The sequence below is a fragment of the Lampetra fluviatilis genome, chromosome 21 (assembly GCF_964198595.1).
Source record: "Lampetra fluviatilis chromosome 21, kcLamFluv1.1, whole genome shotgun sequence".
NCBI classification, from domain to species: domain Eukaryota; kingdom Metazoa; phylum Chordata; class Hyperoartia; order Petromyzontiformes; family Petromyzontidae; genus Lampetra; species Lampetra fluviatilis.
In genome coordinates this window covers 3,125,199-3,145,238 of record NC_136295.1, presented here as the reverse complement: position 1 = coordinate 3,145,238, position 20,040 = coordinate 3,125,199, and the positions used below count along the sequence as shown (strand labels likewise).

The 20,040-nt window shown below is 49.5% G+C and overlaps 1 protein-coding gene across 2 annotated transcripts in view; it reads right to left on the bottom strand.

Annotated features, from left to right (window-relative positions):
* Window positions 1–14,867, bottom strand: part of LOC144938137 (uncharacterized) — a 96,508-nt gene extending 81,641 nt beyond the window's left edge. For both annotated transcript variants that reach the window (XM_078865858.1, XM_078865859.1), the window contains exon 1: window positions 14,523–14,867. The gene's annotated coding sequence lies outside the window, so the exon portion shown is untranslated. The remainder of the gene's footprint in view (window positions 1–14,522) is intronic.
* Between the last annotated feature and the right edge of the window lie 5,173 nt (window positions 14,868–20,040).

Sequence of the window (20,040 nt, the reverse complement as noted above, 5' to 3'; positions counted from 1 at the left end):
TTCACGGAACTCCCAGTAGTGAGTTTGCTATTCTAAACTAAACTAAAACTTAGCTATTTTTTTTATTTACCAGGTAAGGCCCCACTGAGCTATGTAGCTCTTTTTCCACCTGGCTATCACAAATGATAGCTCGACGAAGTATCGTGTGGAAATTTATAGCAGCCAAATACTCTAAACGCGTGACATTGATTCTAAATGTGGAGGGAAAACCCCGAGGGACCCGGAGAAAAATCCACGCGACCACGTGGAGAAACATGCCAACTCAAAATACACAGCAGCAGCAGGCATCAGGGTCCGGATGGAACCCACGACCTCCTGCATACCAGGCGAGGTAGTCAACATCTCCTAGCCACCGTGGCATCCCTATTCATACATGGGTAGTCAACAGTGGCTGTCAAACCAGACTGTCCTCTAGATTTGAAGCTTTCGTGACTGCAAGGATTCATACTCTTAGGTTTTTTCGGTAAAGTCACGTAGGTAAAAATAAAAATAAGTAATAAAAATAATAATAGAAATAAAATAATAAATCACGACGTTTCGGAGGCAACACAAGTCTCCGTCATCAGGTGGGACCGTTACAGCTAAATTGATACAGTAAATTTAGAAACAGGGGCAACGAGCAATTATGTTTCGGAAAATTGCCGGGCGGCGTATGCGATGTTAAACACACGTGGTAATAATGACGTGGTAACAATGACGTTAAACACACGTGGTAACAATGACGTTACACACACGTGTTAACAATGACGTGTAACAATGACGTAGTAACACACGTGGTAATGATGACGTGTCCTGATATGAGATTGCGATGGTCAGTGATGTAAATTGCACGTGGCGCTGGGGACCACCTTCCCCGCAGGAGCTCGAGACGCGAGGCATCCGTAGAATCACGGCGACAACTCGAGTCCGCCAGGCCCTGGTCTAACCTGAATTTCCATTCCCACCCCCCCCCTGTCTTTCAGCGCGGGGTTTCTACTGTGCAACGTCTAATCTGTGTGTCAATTGGTGAAATACTAAGCGTGGGGCTGGGGGATGAGAGGGTAGAGAGTGGGCAGACCAGACACACACAGAAGCAAAGTAAGGGTAGAAGGCAGACAGACAGAGAAACTGAGAAGCAATGAGAGTGAAAAAGACTGAAGCAGATGGGTCAGAGATAAACACAAACACAAATAAATGCACAGACCGTACAGCAAAGTGGGACACGCAGACACATGTAACATTCTCACATTGTGGTTTGTGTGCCATGGTGGCGAGATGTTAACTACCTCGCCTAGTGTATAGGAGCTCGTGGGTTCGATCCCAAACCTGACGCCTGCTGTTGTATATTTCGAGTGTGTATTTCCTCCCCGTGGTCGCGTGTATTTTTCTCCGGGTGGTCCGGTTTTTCCTTCCACATTTAGAATCAACACGCATTTAGAGTATTCGGCTGCTATAAATCTCCACGTGATAAGCCACTGCGCTGAGCAATCACTTGTGATAGCCTGGTCACTTATGGAAAATAGCTGTATAGCTCAGTGTGCCTAAGCTGGTAAAATAAAATAAAATGTTTTTTGTTGTTTTTTTAGTTTACACAAGGCCCCAAAGAATGACATTTGACCTTACAAAGTGACTTGTTGTGACACTTTGCCAGACTGACTTTGGATTCCGACAATCCCTTGTGGGCCTTGTGGCTTTTTGCAAGTGGGAGGAGAATTTGACTCTCTTCACAACACACACACAAGAAGCACTCTGCATTTGACGACTTCGGGATTTAACACGGGGAGGGAAGGGAGGGAGGTTGCCTCGTGATGGGATGGGGGAGGGAAGACAGACACACACACGCAGAAGTACGTGGCGCATCAATCCAGACAGAAATAACAGACCGGCAGACAAAGCCTTAATTCAACCAGCTGAGAACCCACTTAAAGACTCGCTGTCTCTTGGTCAAAGGTGGAGCTGGGTTACCGGGTGAAACAAGAACAGAGGCGATTGCGCAAGCGTTGTTATCCAAGGGCCAACCTCCATAGCGAAGATAGCGACACTTTAGCATGAAACAAATAACAAAACAACGCATCCAGGCATGGGTCGAAAACATGAAACGCCTTCAAGTCCCGACCAGAAGTAATCACAACCAGTTTCGACTGATACCATCACGCCTAGCCGTCGCTTGCTTCTGCCAGATCTAACAATTACATAGACAACAGCCGGCCTCTGCAAGGTCCGCTCTTACATTGTCACGCCATCTACCTTGAGGTCTCCCCCCTGGTCTCAGACCGACTGTCCCACCCATGACAGCCTCATCTTCCTGATTACATCTGCGTGACATTCCTACTACATTCTGTTGTGGCGTTACAAGTACTAATGGTCAGGTTAACGTGACAATAATAGGATTGTAGGCATGTATGTTACAATAATAGGATCGTATGCATGCATGACTGCAGACCTATCCATCTGAATGTATTTAACACTTATTGTGATTCCCTCTTGTTACTTGGTAATGTTTTTTCGTACTCTTTGGTTTTTTCGGTAAAGTCACGTGGGTAAAAAATAAAATAAATGAAAACAACTAAATTAAATCACGACGTTTCGGGCGCAATACAAGCGTCCTTTTTCAGGTGGGGACAACGTAGCGAAAGCACAACCACTTAAGTGTGTTTAATTTAGTTGTTTTCATTTATTTTATTTTATTTTTTACCTACGTGACTTTACCGAAAAAAACAAAGAGTATGAATCATTGCAGTCACGAAAGCTTCAAATCTAGAATTAATGTTTTTTCGGTATATTTTTCCATTAATTCTAAATATGCGATTGGTTTTATGGAATACGAAGAACAATGCAACGTGTGTGAACCTCCTCGGGCGGTTCAAGCGCGTGTCAAAGAATGGCTGCAGAAGATATTTGTCGCACAGCTCTTCCCAAATAAAACATTTGGCCCTTTTATGTTTTACAGAATGGACGGGGGGAGGGACACACCTCCCCACACACCCGACAGTAACATTGTCACAAAAACAGTCAACCGATATTCTTGTTTATTATTCTCAGAGGCTGGAATTCATCCAAATGAAGGTAACTCAATATATATGCGTTCAGTGATAGCGGGTTTTTTTTGCGTGAGCCCTCATTGGTGATCCGGCTGAGAACATAAAAAAAATCGCAAAAATGTAAATCACCCAGTTCAATCACCGCCAAACGAAACTCCGATTCGAACCCAGGGAATCCCTGTTGTGGTGGCGGCGGTGGCGGCGGTGGCGGCGGTGGCGGCGGTGGCGGCGGTGGCGGCGGTGGCGGCGGTGGCGGCGGTGGCGGCGGTGGCGGCGGTGGCGGCGGTGGCGCACTCCACTACGAACCCGGGGAACCGAGTTCGGTTCCCGCTCAAGACTAATACCATCAGTGACGATTATCTGAACCGGTCCTGGGCCTCCCCTAGGTCGACTCAGCCTTAAATGAGTACCTGGTGCGGGTGTGTTGACATCGCAGCTGGGGAGAAAAAGGCGGCCGGGCGTGGTGCTGGCCACCCACCCTCGTGTGCCGTGCCGACCTTCATAGGTGCTCGCTAACAGCACTTGCCCCTACCGTCTGTTAAAGGCTACACGGTGGGGGGGGGCACCTTTGGCGCTCCGACCTCTGAGCCACGCCACACATCGTCCCGATGCTATTACCGAGGTCACCCTGCACGCCGGCCCGCACGCGATCGCCGTCGCTGTCGGCCGCACGCCGCCGGAGTGCGTCCACCGTCGCTGCGGAGCTCGCGAGGATGGCAACAATCGCAGGAAGAATCCATCACGCTTTGTTGGACAAGCGCCACCATCCCCCACCCCCTTCCCAAACCACAAGACGAAGGATGCCACTTAGCCGTTAACCCGAGCTTAGGGTCGGGGTGTGTGTGTGTGCGCCCAATGGTGTAAACTATTGAAGACTATTTTTTTATTTTACCAGGTAATTACCCACTCAGCTACATAGCTCTTTTTTCAGAGGCGACCTGGCTATCACACATGATAGCTCAGCAGAGTGGCTTACCATCACGTGGAGATATATAGCAGCCAAATACTCTTCAATGCGTGTTGGCGATTCTAAATGTGGAGGAGAAAACCCGGAGGGGGATCGGAGAAAAATCCACGCGATCACGTGGAGAGAGAGAGACATGCAAACTCCAAATATACAGCAGGCGTCGGGACCGAACCCACGATCTCCTGTATACCAGACGAGGTAATGAACATCTCCCCACCACGATATAGTGAAGTCACACCGGCCAGGTGGCTCAGCAGTAGAGAGAGAGCGGCACGCACTCCGATCGCGACGAGTTCGAATCCCACTTGGGATTTGACTCTGCCCCATCATCCTTCTGAGAGCCCCTTTTAAAATTAGTCCCACTTCGTGGGAGAAGCAAACGGACGTTGTTGTCCTATGCAGAGGCCTCGCCCATGCCGTGCGTGAATGCGAAATTCCCACGGCTGCCTCCGCAGGGCTGTGAACGGGAGACGGGCAGACTGGGGCAAGGAAAGTCATCTTTGACCTCAAGCCAGACCGATTACAGTGAGCGTACAACCAAAATGGGAAGCCGGGTTCACATCCCGCCCGCAACTGTGTGAGATCGACCCAGGATTTGAAGCACGCAGCACATTTTAGAGCACTCAGCCTGCTCGCCAATTACTGTACTTGACCCAACAGGAATGGTGACCGATGGAACCAGATAAACTTGTCGCCAATTGTCTGGCTATTTGTGTGCGCGAAAAATTTGGGCAACAGAAAAAAAAGACAGCGACGCGTTTCATTACCAACGCAACGATAGTTTTATATTTTTTTCCAAGATGCGGGTCTCTGCCCAAGTAAAACTCTCGCTGGTTTGTTTATTAAATAGCTACGCATTGATCTGTATGGCTACAACGCCTTTGAAGGGGAAAGATGCGGGCGCTGTCTTGTGAGGTTGGTTCAGTACGCGCGTCTTTTAAATCGGTGATTAGACCCGAATGCCCACTCACGATTTTTACGACGATTATAATTCCACTCTTTTAGCCAGGTAAGCCTCACTGAGTCTCAAGATTCTCTTTCGGGAGGGTCCTGTCAAGTTTCCCCATTAGAGGGAGGAGGGGGGGCGATGCTGCTTTGTGTACAATCCCAATTGAGTTATTTGCAGGCAATGCGTCTCTAGAGCATGTAGATGTTTGGGTGAAATACCGATTACACCGTATGAGTTTTTTTGTTTATTTTAGCTATGGGAGAAACGTGCAAGAGCGGAGGGGGGGAGAGAACATACAACACTTCACTCAGGAAGGTGCCCGAGTCGGACATCGAACCCAGGACATTCTGGCCATGCGGGCACACGCGTTGCCGCTGCGGCGAGCTTACCGCCATACACCTGGGGGGAATGATGCGTGTATTTAATTGGAGTGACGAACAAGTGGTGTCAAGTATGTGTACTTGTGTTGAACCTCTTTCGCACCGTACATAGCCAACCGTGCTAGTCGGAGGTGTAGAGAATACGTGAAGACTAGATGATGTTGACAACGAACTAATCTACAAACACCAGGAACAAAGGGCAAACGAGACCAACCACAATACGTGACGTGTCAACGTCTGACTGTACGCTAATGATTTGTCGAAATACTTCACATTCCAACGTTAAAGTGAATAACAATAACACATTTTAACCACAGTTTACAGATGACACAGACGTTGAGTAGAGTATACAGTATCACAATCACCTCACACATTGCACAATTGCTGTGCACAAACATAACTCAATAAAAAACCTGTTATTATTATTACCACGTGTGTTTAACGTCATTGTTTCCCGTCATTGTTACCACGTGTTTTAACGAACATTATTACCACGTCATTATTGCCACGTGTGTTTAACGTCATTGTTACCAAGTGTGTTTTAACGTCATTGTTACCACGTCATTATTACCACGTGTGTTTAACGTCATTGTTACCAAGTGTGTTTAACGTCATTGTTTCCACGTCATTGTTACCACGTGTGTTTTTAACGTCATTGTTACCACGTCATTGTTACCACGTGTGTTTTTAACGTCATTGTTTCCACGTCATTGTTACCACGTGTGTTTAACGTCATTGTTACCACGTCATTGTTACCACGTGTGTTTTAACGTCATTGTTACCACGTCATTATTACCACGTGTGTTTAACATCGCTTACGCGGCTCAGCCCGGCAATTTTCCAAAACCTAATTGCTCGTTGCCACCGTTTCTAAGGCAGTGCTTGAATTCGTGGCTTTCTTCCATGGCTTTTATTATTTCGGCAGAATCTCACCGAGTCTCAAGGCTGCTTTTCAAGAGGCTCCTGCATTGGGATTCACAAAACGCCGTGAAATGAACACGGCGCGCGCCCGCGATGGGTGGCACTGCGGTTGGGGTACCCGGCTCGCAGGTTGAAGGTTGTTGTGAGTCAGGGAGTCAACTCGGCCAATCATCCCTCCGGGTCTGGGTCGATAAAATCGGTACAATTTTAAGGCACATCAATAGCGACCACCCATAGGACGCCCGCTGTTGGGACGGGTTATGAGAGAGAGGCACGTTGTCTTGTTTATCTATGAACGTTGTTACACGTATTTTCGACGACACTAATCATTACGTATGATATAGTTTTGTGTCACATCTGGCATTACGCCAGCCAAGGCAAGCCTGGCTCTGCCGACACTGACCGTTGTGAAAACCAGTCCAGAGTTTGCTTGCATTGAACCAATGCTGCTGAAATTATGCACATCCCAGAAGGCTGTGTTGGCTGATGGGACATGTAAAAAAAAATACACTTTGCAGGGATGGATACGTGAAAGAGTTGGTATTGTCCGCTAATCAATCCCAAGGATAGACTGCCCTCGCCACAAAACGTGTAAATTCCACCGCTATCTGAGGGCCGGAGATGATAACCATTGCATCAACGCTCGTTCCAGCGGGGAGATTCTCCGGCTGCTAAACTCAAACTAAACTATTTAGTTTATTCTACCAGGTAACGGCCCACTCAGCTATATTGCTCTTTTTTCAGAAGCGACCTGGCTATCACAAATGATAGCTCAACGAAGTGGCTCATCACGTGGAAATGCATTGCGGCGAAACACTTGACAAGCACGTTCAATTCTACACCGTGGACGGGAAAAAAAACCCGAGGGACCCGGAGAGGAAAATCGACGTGACCACGGAGAGACACGCACCCACGCGCAAACTCCAAATATACGGCACGCGTTAGGGGTCGGGGTCAAACCCACGGACCTCCTGCATACCAGGCGAGGCAGTCAACATCTCCTAAGCCAATGTTGACTGCGTGACGCGCCACGCAACACACACGCACAACACACACACGCGCCACACACGCAACACACAACAGTTGTGTTGCGGGACGGGGGGGCCAGACGGCTTGTTCACGAGCTGCAACAGCCCGGCTCCCCGGATTCTGGCCAGCGCTCACCTCGCACTCGCGCTCTCTCTCTCTGACAATGAAAAGGCGGGCGATGTGGACAATCCTGGCCACGCCGGCGTGGCGCGGCTTGCACTGCGCCCTCGGGGTGGTGGACGACGACGCCGCCGCATTCTTCGAAAAGCTTCGCTCGAGCCCCCCCCCACCCCACCCACCCACCAACTCGGGGGAATTGTAGCCGTCAATTTGGCTAAGAAACAACAAAGGTGATGACAGCCCCCTCCCCACCGCCACCGCCGCCTTCTCGCCCAGCCTATGTAGACTTCTTCTTCTTTCGTGTGGCATTCTGTGGGATTGCAACAGATTGGTGTCGAGATCTGACATCCATTCCGACTGCTTCGGGAGCTGCCGCGTGGCTTTGTTTCGGACCGCCGTCGAATCATCGGATGGGGCCGTCGTTCGCGACACGCTGGGGGCCTGATCGGGGCCGGGTGTTGTTTGTTGGCGAGTGCCAATCGAGGGGGCTGAGAGCGCTCCATCGCACAAAGGGAGTGAGAGTGGTGTGTGTGTGGCCACAGAGGCGAAGACACCCGGGCATTCGATCGCACATTTGTACGATACGTAAACACCGTGTATTATATAGATGCTTTACTTACCTATGAAATGACCGTATCGACTTACCGGTAGCAGTATACGTATCGTTAATCTGTCACGCATTGTTGCCGTATCTTTTAAAACTCATCTGTCACGTGACCCTGTCAAAGCATTCCTAGCCGTGGTGCAATTAATGATTAATCTAGAAAGTCAAAGCGTCTCCTAAATCATGTCAAAGTCGCCGCACAAAATAATACGGCAATAAGTCAGACACGTCCCCCGAGGGCACGGCGAATCGGGGCGAACGCCCCGGGCCCCGCGCTTTGGGGGGCCCCGTTATTGGGTTTGAGGGGGTGGGGGGGCCCACACGGTGGGATTAACCCCCCTATCGCGCACCTATTAATAACGCAGCCAGGAACGGATGATCGCTACATCGAGATGTGGCGTCGTGTGTCTCGGTACCGAGATTAAGTTTAATTCTCAAGCGTTACCACCTTTGTGGGCCCAACCCCATCCAGGACTGAATCGGGTGACTCATTAAAAAAACAGGCGTTGTACTTCCAGCACCCGCTCACTTGCTTATCCAGTCCGGCATTTAATGAAAGGCCAACGGAAAAAGCCTTGGCCTGCAGGTGGCTGTGTGCTGAGGCTTCTCAAAGCAGCTCCACCATGGCTCACGGAGTAATGCCATAACCCAGCCGCAAACGTTGATATTGTGGGTTCGCGTTTTGGGTCCCTCACCATCGCAAAATACAAATGATCATTCACAGCGCGTTTTATGGTCTCCGCCCGATGACCACCGGTGCATACAATCCCTGTAAACTTCACATTTTGAGGTTAAGTTGTTGAAATTCACTTTGGTGGATATATTTTCCAAGCCAAATTTAGAGAACCCACTTAGGCTGCTAAGCATGGAGTGAGCGCAACTCACTGATTTGAACACAAGCAGAGCCGATCGGGTCTCGGGAGTTGCGATATTGAAAAAAATAGACCCTTGACGGGTGGCTGGTTGAGACTTGTGAAATAATTCACAGCTCACTAGCCAATGTACACTTGGGTAGGGGAGGGGGCTTTGTTGTAACAGAGGCTCAGCTTTGAATCAAAATGAAGAGGGATTTGCGCTGCACAGGATGTGCAAGCACTGTACTGCACTAACAGCGTTGATGTCATCACGGGAGGCTATCCATGCCACGACAAGTCACTGCCAGCGCTGCAGTCACTGACACACACAGGGTGTGGCAGCTTCATTTTAAACGCCTGTGCTGAAACGGCAATTAAACGATGTAAACAACGAGCCACTCCTGTAAAAAAAGTACTGTCGCTTCTTATTCTTATTAGTTCGTATGGCTGATGTCGATGTAAAGCAACGACTACAATTTCAGAATGTAGGTGGCGTCGAGGCAGACAACCGCGTGAGAAGCAGCCGAGTGCATCACCGCCCGTGATGTCTCCTTCTTCGTATTCGTGGGTCAGAGCATTGCATCGGTGCACGCTGGTACGGCGTCTGCTCTGGATGACCACAGTCGCACGCTCCTGGAGAGTTTTTTTTAATTTCCCCAATTGTGTCATCGGGGTGGGCCGCATCTGCCAGGGTTTTGTGCAGTGGATGCGGTTTAGGGTGGACCGTGAGCTTTTGTCGAAGATCAAATCCAGGGATCTCCGGCCGCTTACACGCACAAACACGTCAACAATCGCTCCCTCATCGGGCCACGCCACGTTTTTTTGTTCTTGCCGAAGGATGGATTCGTCCGATTTCGATTCCCAGGGCTCGCGATTCATGCGTCGAAATGTTGGCAAGGGTCGATAGATCACATTTGATTCACATACACCGTGCGTCATGGGGTCGTGTGACCCCCACATCGCCCCCCTACAGCCAAGAGGGACCGCTCTCGTTCACTAGAAATGCCACGCGTTGCATAATAAAAATAACTGATTCTTGAAATGGATCACCATCCTGAATCGCGACAATTCGTTGAATCTCGGGGGGGGGGGGGGGGAGGTGAAATGATGACAGCCCTAAGCGCACGCAATGAGATGCGACCGTAAAATTCGATTTAAAGTACCACATGTAACAACCATGGCAGACCCCAACAAAAAGGTGACAATGTTCCACCGTAGCCACCCGTAACGGACTCGTTCTCCACGTCGTGTTCAGCCTTCCCTCTTCACCTCATCCCCTGCTTTGACCTTCACCAAATGCCGTCCCTCACCCCCCCCCCTAAAGCGATCTGTTTGCTTTCTGCTGTACACAACTTGCAATGCGGTTGTCGTTGCTGCTGCGGTTATTGTAAAATGCGAAATGTCGGATTTCACAACGCCTTTAGCTCCGATTCGCACGGCTGGCTACGAACGGTGCGAAAGAAGTTCAATCATAATCTTTATTTCTACCGGAGGAATCCGATGAGCTACGAAGCTTATTTTTCAACGATGTCCAGTCGTGGCAGGGTAAGAACGTCACACATCCATACACAGTGGCGCGCTGGCTCAGGCCAACGCCACACATCCACGTTGCAGGAGACGCTGTGGCAACTTGCCCGCACACATTTCTGGCCAGCTCAGCGCGAAACTGACCTGCCGGCTATGCCCAAGGCTGGCTTCGGTGGCCGTCATGAGGCCCCGCCAGCCCGATCAGAATCACCTTGCCGCAGCTATTTGGGTATCACCGAAACGCAATCTGAGCGGCTTAAGGGTACTACTTGCCAGAACTATAACCGGAGCGAACGTGAAACTGGGTACGGCATCCCAGTGATAACGACCGTTGCTTTGTTCAAAGCTACGCACACACACACACACAGATGCTGCAACATTACTGCACGTCAATTTGCTCTGGGCGCTTTTTACGAATTTGGTAATATACCCCCTTTAGCCTGGGCAAATGAAACTGTGCGAGCACATGTAATTATGATTAATACCGGCATGGCACACGATGCTTGGGGGTGGAGTGTTATCAGCAGGCGGCGTGTATGCCCATCCACCTTCGTGTCTCTCCAGTGTTGACATTGCTCCAGATTGGACACCAAGTTTAGGCCGAGAGGGCCGTGGGGAGGTTTAAGCGAAAATTAAAATAACAATCTTGCTCACGCGGCTTAGAATAGAACCCACGTTGCTGGCGATGAAGTTGACTGTCCTAATCACCGTGTGTCCCATAGTTCCCCATGACAAAAAAAACTAAGCACATTATTTTGTATTTTACTAAGTAAGGCCCCACTGAGCTACGCAGCTCTTTCTCAGAAGCGACCTGGCCGTCACGAAGGATCGCTCAACGAAGTGGCTTATCGCGTGGACATTTACAGCAGCCGAATACTCTCATCGCACGTTGATCCTAAGCGTGGAGGGGACACCCCGAGAGAAAAATCCACACAACCACGGGGAGAACATGCAAACTCCAAATATACAGCAGGCATCAGGGTCGAACCCACGACCTCCTGTATACCAGGCGACGAAGTTAACATCTCGCCACCGTGGCGCCCCTACAATCCTGGGTAGGATATCGCCATCATCTTAATCATTATGCACGGTCAATCCACAGCTGGATGAAGGCCTCTACCATGTAACAGTAATCCACCTAGCGCCTGGACACCAGCTGATTTCATTGCTCCATCTCCTCGGTCGGTGTTACGGTCGGAACTGCTGACTCGGAGCTGCGTAATTTGCATGAGAAAATTACTGCAACTCGGAGTTGAAGTGCGTCAACACCATCGTAATGGGTGACTGCAATGCAACAAAAGTGGGTAAAAGGGGGGCAGCTGAGAATATGATTGGTGTACGTTTGGCACTGGAGTGAAGATTTAGTGATGAGCGTGTATTTAAGCGTTCGCAGCCAGTAAGGACACGAATACAATGAATAATGTATTGAAGTAGACGAAGTTGGAAATGATAATTAATGGCCTCCGCACGCCATGTCGGTCGTGGTAGTTTTTTTTACCATACTTCACCACACCGGTCAGTGCAGGTTGGCGAGGGAGGGGTGGGAGGGGTAGGGGCGGGGGTGGTCAACCCGAGTTCGATTCCCGCTCACGGCCAACATCGGTGACGATTATCTGAACCGGTCCTGGGCCTCCCCCTAGGTAGACTCAGCCTCAAATGAGTACCCGGAGCGGTGTGTAGTAAACATCGCTAGCACTGGGGAGACAAAGGCGGTCGGGCGTGGTGCTGCCCCCCCCCCGCCACCTCACCTGGGCCGTGCTGGCCTTCATCGGTGTGCTACTCGCTAACAGCACTTGCCCCAACAGTCTGTTAAGGCTACACGGGGGATCTTTGTCTTTGGTGGGGTGCAGACCCTCTTCAGACGTCACTCGCCACTGATGTGGGCCGTGTCCCGGGAACCCGACTCCTCGTGGTTCACGGCAACAGTGCGCAAACCACTGCGCCACCGCTCCCCCAACGCAGTGGCGTACAACGTCAACCTGTACGCTGACCGCGAATTTAAATACATTTAACCATACACTTGACTTAATATATATAATGCACGAACAATGTTCTACTAAACCACACACACACACGCGCCTAACATTGTGCAGCAAATAACTGTATGGAAACCTTCCCCAATATCAATAATAATTATTAAACCAGAATTAAAGAATATCAATTACTGTACTACGATACTTTCAGTACCGCTGTCTAAACCCTCCCACGTATCGTATAGAACGCAGTCCACCCCCAGCCCCCCCTGTAAAAACACTACAATGACACTTTTTGAAAAGCACACACCCACACACCCACACACCAAGCCCTCGTATAGGAGCGATGGATCCTACCACTGTAAAAGGCAAATGATCTCACAAGCCAAACAACGCTGTGTGTTGATAAACAATGGAAGCAGTTGCAGTATTAAACAAATATTAAACAAATATAGAACTGGGTGGTGATGATGATGCTGCTGCTGCTGCGCTGCCAGTCGTGGCGAAAGCAGAGGGCAGCAAATCTCCACGCAATCTCGCCAGTAACTCCGTAGCTTTTAAAAGTAAATTAAGAATAAATGAGCACACATGTGACGGACGACGTTTCGGGGAGACGGACCCTCTTCAGTGCTCGCGGCGCGCAGCTTGGCTTCAGTCACGACATGACGAGTGCTCTTCGAATGTCTCGGAGGCAGTGATTGGGTTCTTCTTAACCTGGGCGTGATCTCGCTACGAGGCATGGCCAAATCATCATGGGACCTCCTTTTTGCCAGTGCCAAAATGTGATAATAGGTTTCCCCCTTTTTTCTGGCAACGAAACAGGTGTTAAGATGTTAAAACACCAAACTGAAACCTTTTACAAGGAATCATGTCTGCATGAACCACAATGCTTGTGGTCGGAATGCAAACAAAAAACACTGAGAATATATGGGCATTGTCTTTGAAACTGATTGGTCCACACCAGAGACAGCTTTCTTTGGAGCCTAGTCTCAAAAAGGTGTTAGACCAGATGACGCCAAAAAGCGCCTTTTGTGGAAAAGGGGAAAACCTATTCTCGTGGCCAAATCATTTTTTAAAAGGTAAATAATCGAGAACGCAAATTAAGCTCGGGCACATAAGTTTAGAACCCTACGTGTGAATCAACATTGTAAAATAAACACGTTTTAACGATTGAGAGCCAAAGGGGTGCAAATGCTGCGGCCAAGGTTTAAGAACCACTGGTGTAGATTGAGTCGTTTGAATGGTTGAGACACAGGTTCTATGATGGCTTGCTGGTCCGTGAATTGTAAATACAGGATGCCAAACAACGCGTGTACATCGACTTGCGAGAAGCACACGCAGGAGTTGGGGTAAAATAGTTCAGCTTTTTTTTAAACGAAATCACAACCCCCACGAAACATTCAAACGGCGTCGTAGTGAATGAATGACTTGAACGAGTGGCAACAGCGAGTGGAGCGAGTGCATACGTTGGTTGTGAACACAGAAACGCCCTCGCTCCCCCCGTGTCTCACCAACCACGGGAAGCATGGCAAACTTTGTAAGCCCACAATCGTGGGATTCAGTGAAAGCAGAGACTCGTAGAGACACATACTCAGGTGGTACGTAAACTCAGACCGACTCACAGAGATTCAGACTCAGGTGGTACATTAACTCAAATACTAGAGACTCCCAGAGATGCACTCAGATAGTGCATAAACGCAAAGACACTCAGAGATACAGACTCAGAGACCCATGTACATACATGGAGACTCGTGGATACACACTCACAGAGAGACCCATAGAGACGTAGAGACCCACAGAGACTCTGACACACAGAGTCGCAGGGACGCATTCACGACAAGCCACGGGCAGTGCACCACGTAGCCAAGGTTAACCGGCGCCGTGCTTCTCACAGCAAACCGGGCAGGGGCTATAGCAACACCGTCCAACACCAACTTCTCCTCTTACCGAAGCCACGTGGGTGGGGGGTTCGTCGCCGTGGCTCGGAGTAGGTAAACCCTCGACAATTGTTTTGGGGCGTCAAGAACTCAAGTTAAGACTCAAGTTTTCAAGTTTCACCCGCCACAGGCGAGGGGACGGAGGAGAGTCGCCCACGCGGTGCGAGGTGTCTGTCACCTTCGCCCGAGTCAATCCCGAGCCGCGCGAGTCTGCCGTGGGGCGGGCGGTGTGCGCACTCACCTCGGACTTTAAATCCCCGCGACTCGACTGCAACAACGGCGTCGCAACGATGGAAGTTAACAGCAGCAGCAGCAAAAAAAATAAACTCTGTCCGCACTCACTTGACTCTCAGCGATTACACGCCTCCTTTATAACTTCACCGTTGAACATTCACAGTCTCTCTCGCTCTGTGCGTGTCCTCCTCCTCCTCCCCCTCCTCTCTGATCACAACCCAAGTTGACTGACTGGGCGGTACCCTGTGGTGGTGGTGGGGGTGGTGGCATCATCATCACCGCCACCACCACCCGCCGTCAGCCTCTCTTCCTCTCCCTCCTCCACTCCACTCCCAGCCCGCACGATCCCCGCTCGCTGTTTCAAGAGCGTCGGGGTGGTGGCGCTTTCTGCCGTCCAATTGGTGAGGCTGCTGAGAGTGCGGGGGGGGGATGCAGACAACGTGCACCACCCCCTCCACTTCCATGCCTTGCCCGAAGCGGGCGCGTTGGAGGGAGATGGCCACTAGAGGGCAGAGCGGAGGCGGTCCCCCTCCGCACTTCCCCCATTGGGCCTCGAAGCGCATCGTACCTGGAAGCCCCGAATCAGTGCCCCTACCTCGTTACAGGCAAATGCACACGTTGTTGGTCAGCCCGTGCCCCTTATAAATCTCGACGTTCATCCTACAAAGTCACCATCTCACTACTATAGTATACTACTAGACTATTTGGTTCTTTCGGTAAAGTCACGTAGGTAGAAAACATAACAAATAATATACTATACTACTACACTACTATACCACTACACTACCATACATGGCAACCCCTTATCAGTGCCATACCTTGTTCTAGACAAATTCACACCTTATTGGTCAGCCCGTGCCCCTTATACATGTCAATCTTCATCCTACAAAGTCCCATCACGCTACTATAGGAAACTACTTTACTACACTACTATACTTAACACAAATAGGCAAAAAATATTGCCCGTATTGAAACGGCTGTACGCCGTATGGACCTGAAAACTCAATTTCCCTGCACAAGAATACGGGGTAAACCGTATTTTTTGACAGCTATGATGCATGCACATGGCCTGGCACAAGTGCCACGGAGACGTCATCGCCACTTGGTGGCGAATGGCTGTTGTTGTTGTTGATGATCCTCTTGTGATGAGTAAACATGACTACAAAAGCAGACTGTAACACCCCACCGACATATGCACATCTGTACACCAGCATGTATCCTTCCACACTCTTGAAAAAGAGCCGAGTAGCTCAATGGGTTATTTACTCACAGAATAAACTTCTGATTCCGTTTGTGTTTTACACATCCCGACAGCCACACGACCCTTCTGAGACTGCAGCATTTCGGCAGCAACTCAAGCAACATTCGGGACCGGTTTCGACCATTCGGTTTCTCATCAGCAGTCAGGCCTCCTTGAAAACAATGCTGGTGAACTGCCCAGATGCTAATCGGCAACGACCTCCTCTGTTAGATATGGGTCCGAGTTCGACGCAAAACCCGAGTCGTCGTTTTATAATATAAGTAACAAAACGAATAATAAATACGTATACATATTAAGTTACATTGAAGTAACTCTGTTTAGTATTTTCTGAAACGTCTAGGCAGTTCAAACATCTCGAGTTGAAACGACAAGCCGATATCAACCCAGGCGTTGTCTTCCTTCAAAGGGGGCTGTCTTAACGATTATAATTTTCATCCCCTTGCCAATCCGCTGCTTGATCACAGCACTTGCACGCCGTGTCGGTCATCGGGGGGGTTTGTTTGACCATACTTCACCACACCGATCAATGCACGTTGGTGGAGGAGACAGCCCAGAACCAGCTCAGGCGACACTCGCCATTGATGTTGGGCACGGCCAGAAATCAGACTCAGGTCACAGGGTTCGTAGCGTAGTGCGCCTACCGCTGCGACACCGTTCCGCACACCGCCGCGACTGAAATGTGCAGCTGCGGAAACAGTGACTGGTTTTCTTCATGCGACATTTCAGAAATGAGCAAAATCGGATTTTGTCACGTTGGGTTTTCTGAGCAGTCAGTTCTGACTGAATTTGGGGCACGGGTAAACCTGTTCCTTTTCAATCTCAGCAGAAATCAGAAATCACAGGATTTGAGTCCAGGACTACTATTTAAAAAAATGTTTGGGCTATACAGCTCTTTTTTTTAGAAGCGACCTGGCCACAAATGATACCTCAACGACGTGGTTTATCACATGGAAATTTATAGCAGCCATGTTTCGCAATGTGGAGTGTTATACCAGGAGGTATCAAGAGAAAAATCCACGCGACCACTGGGAGAGAGAGAGACGCAAACTTAAATTATACAGCAAGCATCAGGGTCGGGATCGATCCCGCGACCTCCTGTACACCGGGCGAGGTAGTTAACATCTCTCCACCGCGGGGTCCCCACATAGTGCCAGCTCCAACATGCGTCACAGACACAAGCCTGCTGCTTCTGAGCCACCAAAGCTGCCCGGCTCCCCATATAAAAGTAGTTTGCACGAGCGCCACTTCACGTAAATCATCGCGAACGTTGGGACGACGGGGACACGGCCGACCTCCTCTGCACGGCGTTCTCCTGCCAACGTCTCCTGCCAAGGCGCCGAACGCGCGTGGCTTCATTTGGAAATTAGAAACGGAACGGAGTGGACCCGAGTTGAGACCGAAAGGGCCCGGCGGTAATTTTTAGCTCGCCTTTCTAAGATTAGACTCGAACCGGTTGGGTTTTTTTTTTATTCCTTGAAATGATGAGAACTGCGTAACACGCGTTATTTCACAGCCGCGTCTGGCGGAGTCTACCCACACCGATAAGCCAGGCGTCGATCTCAGAGCAGAGATTGCGAGGAGCGCTTCGTCTGCCGGAATAAGCTGCCGAAGGAACGGATAACAGAAGTATTATAACAAACGAACACACTTTCGCGCAAATCTGGCCGGGCCGCGTGGTTCATGAAGAGCAATGCGACGTTTCCGCAACTGTCGTGTTTTTGACGATTTGTAAAAATGACACTCGCTTGTTCGGGATGCACCGATGCATATCGATGAAAGTCGGTTCTTATGTTCGTGAGCCATGCATCGAATTGTGCGCGCAACGAAGAATAACTTTAAGTGCACGCACGTTATGTGCAGATAAATTGCCGACGTTACATTTAGGATGAGAGGGTACACCAAAACTACGAACGTGACATAAAAAGAGATACAGATGCAAAATAAGACGGCATAAAATAATGGAGTATTCAGTCTAATCATGACCCATCATTGCTACAATTCATGAAATCGGATGAGGGGCGGGTGAAAGCCTGAATATTCCGACGAGGCAGCAATCATCCACGTACAGTTGATTTCCGCACGGAAAAAAATCACACTCGTGACACATCGCCTTCAGATGTCCCATCAATGCCTTGCGTGTCACACGACGTATCAAGCATACAGCCTTGATCTTAACGATTATAAAAAATGTTTTCGTTAACGTTTCGAAAACAAATTCCGACCATGCGTACACCTAAAATATGTCACCACGTGCAGCAGGGGTGGAGTGGTGGGACAGCGCTGAGCACTGCGCCACTAAGCCAGTGGAGGAGTGGTGGGACAGCGCTGAGCACTGCGCCACTAAGCCAGTGGAGGAGTGGTGGGACAGCGCTGAGCACTGCGTCATTACGCCAGTGGAGGAGTGGTGGCGCAGCGCTGGGCACTGCGCCACTAAGCAAGTGGAGGAGTGGTGGGACAGCGCTGAGCACTGCGTCATTACGCCAGTGGAGGAGTGGTGGCGCAGCGCTGGGCACTGCATCACTAAGCCGGTGACCTGAGTTCGATCCCTCGCAGCAGCTCACATTGGTGGCGAGTGAAAGCCAAACCCGGTCCTGACCCCCCTCCTGCGCCATCCCACACTGAGCATCGCTACGAAGCACGGTCAAACTACCTCCTGCAATGGACACGGCTTTGGGAGGCATTCATCCAGCAGTTGATTTATGAAGGGGTGAAGATTGTCACTGTATTATTATTACTACTTTGCTTTTCGTTGGTTTATTCGTTTCATTCACGACTGCATTTTTAGAGACGCTCTGCTAAGTGAGCAGCACTCCAATATTACGTAATTTGCATTCATGAAACTCAAGACGTCGAGACAGATGCGATTCATAAATCATACAGCGAGAAGTTGTAACTCCTATTGGACAGTTTAACTCCCGTCACCAGCCAACCACAGGTTATTATTTACATTGCCGTGTCTGTTTAGCACCAATATCATCCATAATACAGTATTTTTTTGGGTTAGATCGCGTAAATATAAATGTGCTGTACTAAAGTGTTGTGGGTTTACTCTCCAACACACCGTTGTGCTGTGCGAGTAACGAATTGGCACGTTCTGTTTACGTGACAGACCTTACTAATTGGCTGTGTCGGGTGGTGGCGGGTTTCACGACACATTTATATATTTACTGCCGTGTATGCTAATCACAGCAAAGCTGATTTCGGGAAATCCTACACACACACACGAGTTTCAGTCTGATGAGTTTCCCATCGTTTTACAGAACGTGCGCAAATTAATTTATTCTGCTTTGTCTGCTGCAAAGTGTAAGTTTGAGACTCCCGTTACATAAGTTGCTAAGCTAAGGCGTGTATGCTAAGCTAAGGTTTTCGTGTATGCAAGTAACATACAGTGCTCATAGCGCGGTTGGCTACGTACGGTGGGAAAGAAGTTGAAAATAGAAACTTACATGATCCCACATTTAAAATAATACTGACTACTGCACACTGCATGTATGTATGTATGTTAAACTTCTTTCGCACCATACCTAGCCAACCGTGCTAATCGGAGGTGCGTTGTATGAACAGAAATAGTCTAAAGAAGCCTTCACGAGGCTGCATTGAAGGCGAGTCATTTAATTCGGGTAGCGGAAGAGTTGACGCACAATTTTATGCGTTGCATAAAAGTGTTCAATGTTTGCTTGCCTTTCAACATTCCAGTTCGCTGAAAAACCCAAATCGATTGCCATCTGTGCCGACGTGACAACTTGATTTGATTGGCTCTGTCAGGTGGTGAAGGGTTATAGGTAAAGAATAGACATCATACGTACACGATCTCACCCAAAAGGTGCCAATTTCGAATAAAAAAAAACACTTTTATTGTTTTACGTGGCGGGACAGATATGCGAAGGAGACGGTGCATCGTCCCACTTATTTACGCTCTCGGCAAATGTAGCGCTCCGATGTCTGCAGCGCGTGCTGTTCGGCACGGAGTCCGACGTTTCGCCGCGCGTGCCGGGGAGCATCTTCGGGAACTGAATTGACGTCAGACAAAATAGGCTACGACCCCGGAAACGACCACGCATGCCGACGTGGTAGGGGTCCCCGGCATATCGACGGTGGATACATCGTCCAGCGTTCAGCACCGTGCAATTTGCGGTGCTACAGTGGCGAGACGTTAACTACCTCGCCTGATATACAGGAGGGCGTGGGTTCGATCCCTGTGTAGTAGGTTCGAATTAGGTGCACACACACGCAACTTGGAGGCAACACTATTTATTAAACGGTA